At 41.5% G+C, this 6,662-nt stretch overlaps 1 long non-coding RNA gene across 1 annotated transcript; it reads left to right on the top strand.

Annotated features, from left to right (window-relative positions):
• The first annotated feature begins 444 nt into the window (after nucleotides 1–444).
• LOC113890436 lies at nucleotides 445–1,597 on the top strand. The gene is made up of 2 exons (XR_003510490.1): nucleotides 445–488; nucleotides 1,050–1,597. It is a non-coding gene; the product is annotated as an uncharacterized LOC113890436 (long non-coding RNA).
• The last annotated feature ends 5,065 nt before the right edge of the window (nucleotides 1,598–6,662 follow it).

Genomic DNA, 6,662 nt, shown 5'->3' with positions numbered 1-6,662 from the left:
GGGGTTATGATATGTGCATTCAGTAAACCCTAGTCATGACCATTGAGGGAGACAAAGCTGGGTGCTGAAGCTGAAATGGAATGGGGTAGTAAGTTTTCCCTACCAGATGGTAGGGAGCTGGGGAATGTGGCAAGCACAATCTTAACCATGGAGGAGCAGTACCATTGTCAAGGAATTCCTCATATTTCCTAACTGGTGCATGCTACTGGCACTGGGGCTTTGAGACAATGTATTGAGTGACTCACTCTGCACTGCCTCAGTGAAGGGTGAGGAAGTCCATGGCAATGGAGCTTTGTGATATCAGCGTGAGTGTGACAATTTGTTTTTGAGATTGCAAGCACATGGTATTTGGGGTGGGAAACAAGTGCATCATGCCAGATCTGGGATATTCCCTCTGGGTGGAGCTGCCTGGTCCTTATAAAAGGAGTCTCTACCACCGTGCTGCTATCTGTGTGCTACTCAGTCATAGGTCTTCTTTGGAGCCTCTGGTGAGTACAGTTTTAGAGGTTTTTAGCACTTGTGTGGTAGGGTATAGTCTTAGGGTAGAAGTGGCTGTATTTTAACAAATTAGTGCTCTCTATGGGAATAAGAAGATAATGAGAATTTAGGGGTAGTTTTCAGTACTTCTTCTTGACGTCTTTATGCTCTTAAATGTGTCGAGAAGAATGGAGTCAGCGGCACAATCTTAACCTAGGGAGAGTCAGGGAGATGAGATGCTGTGTCTCAGTGCACCCTGCATTCATTGCAAATGAAGCCTTCTCAGCCTGCAGTCCCACTGAGTGCTGATGGGCCTTTGCATTTTTCCTTGGAAGCCAACAGTCAAGTCAGTTAGACCAGCAACCAGGACCTCAAGGGAGAAATTAGTAGAGATGTGTTTTGAGATTGGCTAGAAGTTTCACATCCTGATTATTCTTCTTCAGAGTGTGTTTGTATTCACACAGCACTTGTGTAAGTAATTTTTTCTTTGGAAAGTGGTAGAAGAGGGCTCCCTATTAATGGAAGAATAGGACTTTCTGTTATGAACAATGCTGTCTGGTTTTGTATTTCAGATTCCTTGAGACCCAGGAAGGATGTCTCACCATCCGCATCCGCATCCTCATCCACATCCACATCCACATCAGCATCAGCATCACCATCAGTGCAAGGAGCCCTGCCATCCACCTCCAAAAGTGTGCCCACCCAAGTGCCATGAGCCTTGCCCACCTCATCCATGCCCACCTCCAGTGAGCCAGCAGAAATGCCCTCCTAGGCCACCATGCCCACCATGCGAGCAGAAGTGTCCACCCAAGTGGAAGTAACAGCACCAGATTTCATCTGGACCAAGAAACAACAAGATCCAGGCTCTCCCGTTGTCCTCCCTTCAGCCATGGTGACGGACTGCATTTTCCTCAACCTCCCTCCTCGACCGACAGCTGACAGAGAAAAGGCTTGCTTCCTGAAGCTGACAACTCCTTGTTGGATAAAGAGCAGCAGGATCATCGCCTGATCGCTCTTTGCCATGTGCCCGTCTGTAATCCATGTTGTGATCTCCACCCCATGTGTAATTAGTGTGTCTATTTTTGCTTCTCCAATAAAGCCTGTGTCATAATTGAGTCCACATTTCTTCTATGTTTTTCTTTTGCACTTTGTGTTTTTAATGTCTCCTGTCAACTACAGGTATTCTTCTCAGTGTTCCTTTTCATTCCCATTGGATTTTCAGAGTTAGACTTTTTCTTCATTGAGGTCAGCTTTGCCTGAAATGTCTTTGGATTGGATCCATCAAGGAATTCTTTCACTGGTTTCAAACGTGTCTATCTCTCTTCCTTGTAGGACCCTTAAAAGAACTGAATTCTCTCAGCCTCAGTTTCCTTACCTGAGAAAATTAGGAAAGAATGTATTCAACTCAGTGTACTCATAGAAATTAATATATACACAAATGTTTCCTAGTTATTGATACACGCCAGGCCATCACTTATATGCTAGGGACATGATAATGGTGACCAGTGTCCTTGTCCATCTAAATTCTTGGGGGCATTTTACACACACACACACAAACATACGCAGAAGACAAATAATGGTTCTGCGTGTGTATATGTTAGGGAAAATTTGGAGAAAAGCCCTTCCAAAGTGGCTTTTTGGGCAATGACCTGAGTGATGAAATGAGTGAGCTTTGAGTGTATCTGGGATACATTGTATCATGAGAGGTGAGGGCAAGTGCTAAGGCAGAGGAAATTAACCACAGAAAGGACAGTGATCAAGGAGACACTGCCTCCAAATGGGGTCAGAGAGGTTGGGATCCAAAGATTTAGTAATGATTTTCATTATTTATTCATAGTTTGACAGCCATACTATGCTGATGGCCTAACGGTCTCAAATTTTATATCTATGCAATTCTCAACTATAAATTAAAGATAAATCAAAATTGCTGAATGAATTGCAGGAATGCATGATAGAGCTGCACTAATTAAGAGAGGATGCTATCCCATAAGAAAAGACACAGAGATAAACGTAATAATAGAACATCCAGACATAGATCCACACCATACATGGTCAACTGATTTTCAACAAGGGTGTCTCGGTAATTCAACAGATGAAAAATAACCTTGTCACTAAATGCTACTCAAACTGTTGGATACTGATACAGAAATAATTGAAGCTTGGCCTTTAGCTAACACCATATAAATATTAACTCAAATTGTATCACAGACTACAACATAAGATCTAAGACTCTACAATTTCTAGAGGAAAACACAGGAGAAAATCTTAGCTGCCACGGGTTAGGCTAACTGTTATTAAAAATCAGTATCCAAAATATGTAAATAACTCATAAAGTCAGTCATAAACAGCACAGTGAATAGAAAACTGGACAACAGTCACTTTACAAAGAAAATGCCTTCATATGGCCTACAAAGTTATTTTTAGAACTTCTGAAAGTCACTAACATTAAATAAAGAGTATTCAAAATGCAAACCTGATGGGTACAGCCTTCAAAAGTCTGGAAATGACAAACTAATTTAATTAAGACACAGGACAAGCAGCAAATACACAACACCTCTGGGAGGAGTCTGGAATTGTTGCCAGTACTTTGGAAAACAGTTTGGCATCATCTGTAAAAGTACAAGTGAGATACTTCGGGAACATCGCCTAGAGAAATGTGTGAACATGTGCACTAACAGACATGAGGAAAACGTCCTAGTGTTCCTAACAGCTCCACAAAGGAAACAACTTTGAGGTCAACCAACAGTACAACAAGGAGAGAAATGAAGTGCTGTATAGCCACACAATGACATACTAAACTTCACTAGTGGATAGGCCAAAGCTACATAGTGTCAACAGAAAGATGAGAGACAAAAATAAGGTATACAGTATAATACCATTTATGTAGTGAAAAAGCTAGTAACTTAACTATAATTTTTGAGATATTCCTATCAGATCAGATCAGTTGATCAGTCGTGTCTGACTCTTTGTGACCCCATGAATCACAGCACGCCAGGCTTCCCTGTCCATCACCAACTCCCGGAGTCCACTCAGACTCACGTCCATCGAGTCAGTGATGTCATCCAGCCATCTCATCCTCTGTCGTCCCCTTCTCATCCTGCCCCCAATCCCTCCCAGCATCAGAGTCTTTTCCAATGAGTCAACTCTTTGCATGAGGTGGCCAAAGTACTGGAGTTTCAGCTTTAGCATCATTCCTTCCAAAGAAATCCCAGGGCTGATCTCCTTCAGAATGGACTGGTTGGATCTCCTTGCAGTCCAAGGCACTCTCAAGAGTCTTCTCCAACACCACAGTTCAAAAGCATCAATTCTTCGGCGCTCAGCCTTCTTCACAGTCCAACTCTCACATCCATACATGACCACAGGAAAAACCATAGCCTTGACTAGACGAACCTTTGTTGGCAAAGTAATGTCTCTGCTTTTGAATATGCTATCTAGGTTGGTCATAACTTTCCTCCCAAGGAGTAAGCGTCTTTTAATTTCATGGCTACAGTCACCATCTGCAGTGATTTTGGAGCCCAGAAAAATAAAGCCTGACACTGTTTCCACTGTTTCCCCATCTATTTCCCATGAAGTGGTGGGACTGGATGCCATGATCTTCGTTTTCTGAATGTTGAGCTTTAAGCCAACTTTTTCACTCTCCACTTTCACCTTCATCAAGAGGCTTTTGAGTTCCTCTTCACTTTCTGCCATAAGGGTGGTATCAACTGCATATCTGAGGTTATTGATATTTCTCCCAGCACTCTTGATTCCAGCTTGTGTTTCTTCCAGTCTAGCGTTTCTCATGATGTACTCTGCATAGAGGTTAAATAAACAGGGTGACAATATACAGCCTTGACGTACTCCTTTTCCTATTTGGAACCAGTCTGTTGTTCCATGTCCAGTTCTAACTGTTGCTTCCTGACCTGCATACAAATTTCTCAAGAGGCAGATCAGGTGGTCTGGTATTCCCATCTCTTTCAGAATTTTCCACAGTTGATTGTGATCCACACAGTCAAAGCCTTTGGCATAGTCAATAAAGCAGAAATAGATGCTTTTCTGGAACTCTCTTGCTTTTTCCATGATCCAGCGGATGTTGGCAATTTGATCTCTGGTTCCTCTGCCTTTTCTAAAACCAGCTTGAACATCAGCAAGTTCACAGTTCACATATTGCTGAAGCTTGGCTTGGAGAATTTTGAGCAATACTTTACTAGCATGTGAGATGAGTGCAATTGTGTGGTAGTTTGGGCATTCTTTGGCATTGCCTTTCTTTGGGATTGGAATGAAAACTGCCCTTTTCCAGTGCTGTGGCCACTGCTGAGTTGTCCAAATGTGCTGGCATATTGAGTGCAGCACTTTCACAGCATCATCTTTCAGGATTTGGAATAGCTCAACTGGAATTCCATGACTTCCACTAGCTTTGTTCGTAGTGATGCTTTCTAAGGCCCACTTGACTTCACATTCCAGGATGTCTGGCTCTAGGTGAGTGATCATACCATCGTGAATATTTGGGTTGTGAAGATCTTTTTTGTACAGTTCTGTGTATTCTTGCCACCTTTTCTTAATATCTTCTGCTTCTGTTAGGTCCATACCATTCCTGTCCTTTATCGAGCCAATCTTTGGATGAAATGTTCCTTTGGTATCTCTGATTTTCTTGAAGAGATCTCTAGTCTTTCCCATTCTGTTGTTTCCTCTATTTCTTTGCATTGATTGCTGAAGAAGGCTTTCTTATCTCTTCTTGCTATTCTTTGGAACTCTGCTTTCAGATGTTTATATCTTTCCTTTTCTCCTTAGCTTTTTGCTTCTCAGTAGTTAAAACCCATAAAGAAAAAGCAAGAAAGTGATTATTAGGAGTCATGATTGTGGTCACTTCTAGTGGAGAAGGTATGGGATGCAATTTAATAAGAAAACTTGGGTCTTTTGAAGGGTTGGTATTTTTCTTTTTCTTAACTTCATGTTTCTTGACAATAAAGAGATCAGTCTATGATTATCCACTTCATACAGCAAAGCTTTATGAACTTTCTGAATATGTAGATCATATTCTCCTAAAATAAAAACAAATTATTTTTTCTTTTCCTTTTTCTTGTTTTTATTCAAGACAAAATTGGGGAGGGAATAGTGTTAATAATATTAGGCCAGGCCTATCCATGAGGTCAAAGTCAACACCCGTAAAAATAAAATCAGGTCTTTTTAGTGTTGGAATCACAACAACAGTAAAATTCTCCAAGCATTTTGTTACCTATAAGGTGATGGAATTTAATGGAGTCCACTTCCCTATAAGATGGGAACACTCTTAATAATAGAGCTTCCTTTCATATCATCACTCTCATAAAATAAATTTTTGCTTTGCAAAAGAATTAATTTTTTAAATTAATTTAATTTTTATTGATGAAGACTTGCTTTACAGGATTTTGCTGCTTTCTGACAAACCTCAACGTGAATCAGCCATCAGTTCAGTTCAGTTCAGTCACTCAGTCGTGTCCGACTCTTTGCCACCCCGTGAACTGCAGCATACCAGGCCTCCCTGTCCATCGCAAACTCCCAGAGGTCACCCAAACTCATGTGCATAGCGTTGGTGATGCCATCCAGCCATCTCATCCTCTGTCGACCCCTTCTCCTCCTGGCCCCAATCCTTCCCAGCATCAGGGTCTTTTCCAATGAGTCAACTCTTTGCATGAAGTGGCCAACGTATTGAAGTTTCAGCCTCAGTATCAGTCCTTTCAATGAACACCCAGGACTGATCTCCTTTAGAATGGACTGGTTGGATTTCATTGCAGTCCAAGGAACTCGCAAGAGTCTTCTTTAACACCAGAGTTCAAAAGCATCAATTCTTCAGCGCTCAGCCATAAGTATACGTATATTCCTTAGTCCTTTTAACCATTTTTAAAAACTGTCTTTAACAGATCATATGTACTTTCAGTTAAAAAGAAAATAGATGTGATAGTAGAGAATTACCTAAAGTTGAGACTTTGAACTTCAGCCTAGTATGGCTGGAAAACTGTGAATAAATTATCAAAATCTTTGACACATCTTTCAGATCCAATGCCTTCAACCCCATTTGGAGACATTGTCTCTCTGATGACTGTTCTCCCTGCAGTTACTCTGCCCTGCCTCAGCACTCACCATCGCCTCTCACTGGTACATTGTACCCCAGATACTCAAGGCTCACTCTTCTCTTCACTCAAGTCTTTGCCCTAAAAGTCACTTTG

Source organism: Bos indicus x Bos taurus, chromosome 3 (genome assembly GCF_003369695.1).
Source record: "Bos indicus x Bos taurus breed Angus x Brahman F1 hybrid chromosome 3, Bos_hybrid_MaternalHap_v2.0, whole genome shotgun sequence".
NCBI lineage: Eukaryota > Metazoa > Chordata > Mammalia > Artiodactyla > Bovidae > Bos > Bos indicus x Bos taurus.
Note: the sequence above shows the minus strand (reverse complement) of the source record. Positions and strands in the feature narration are given on the sequence as shown.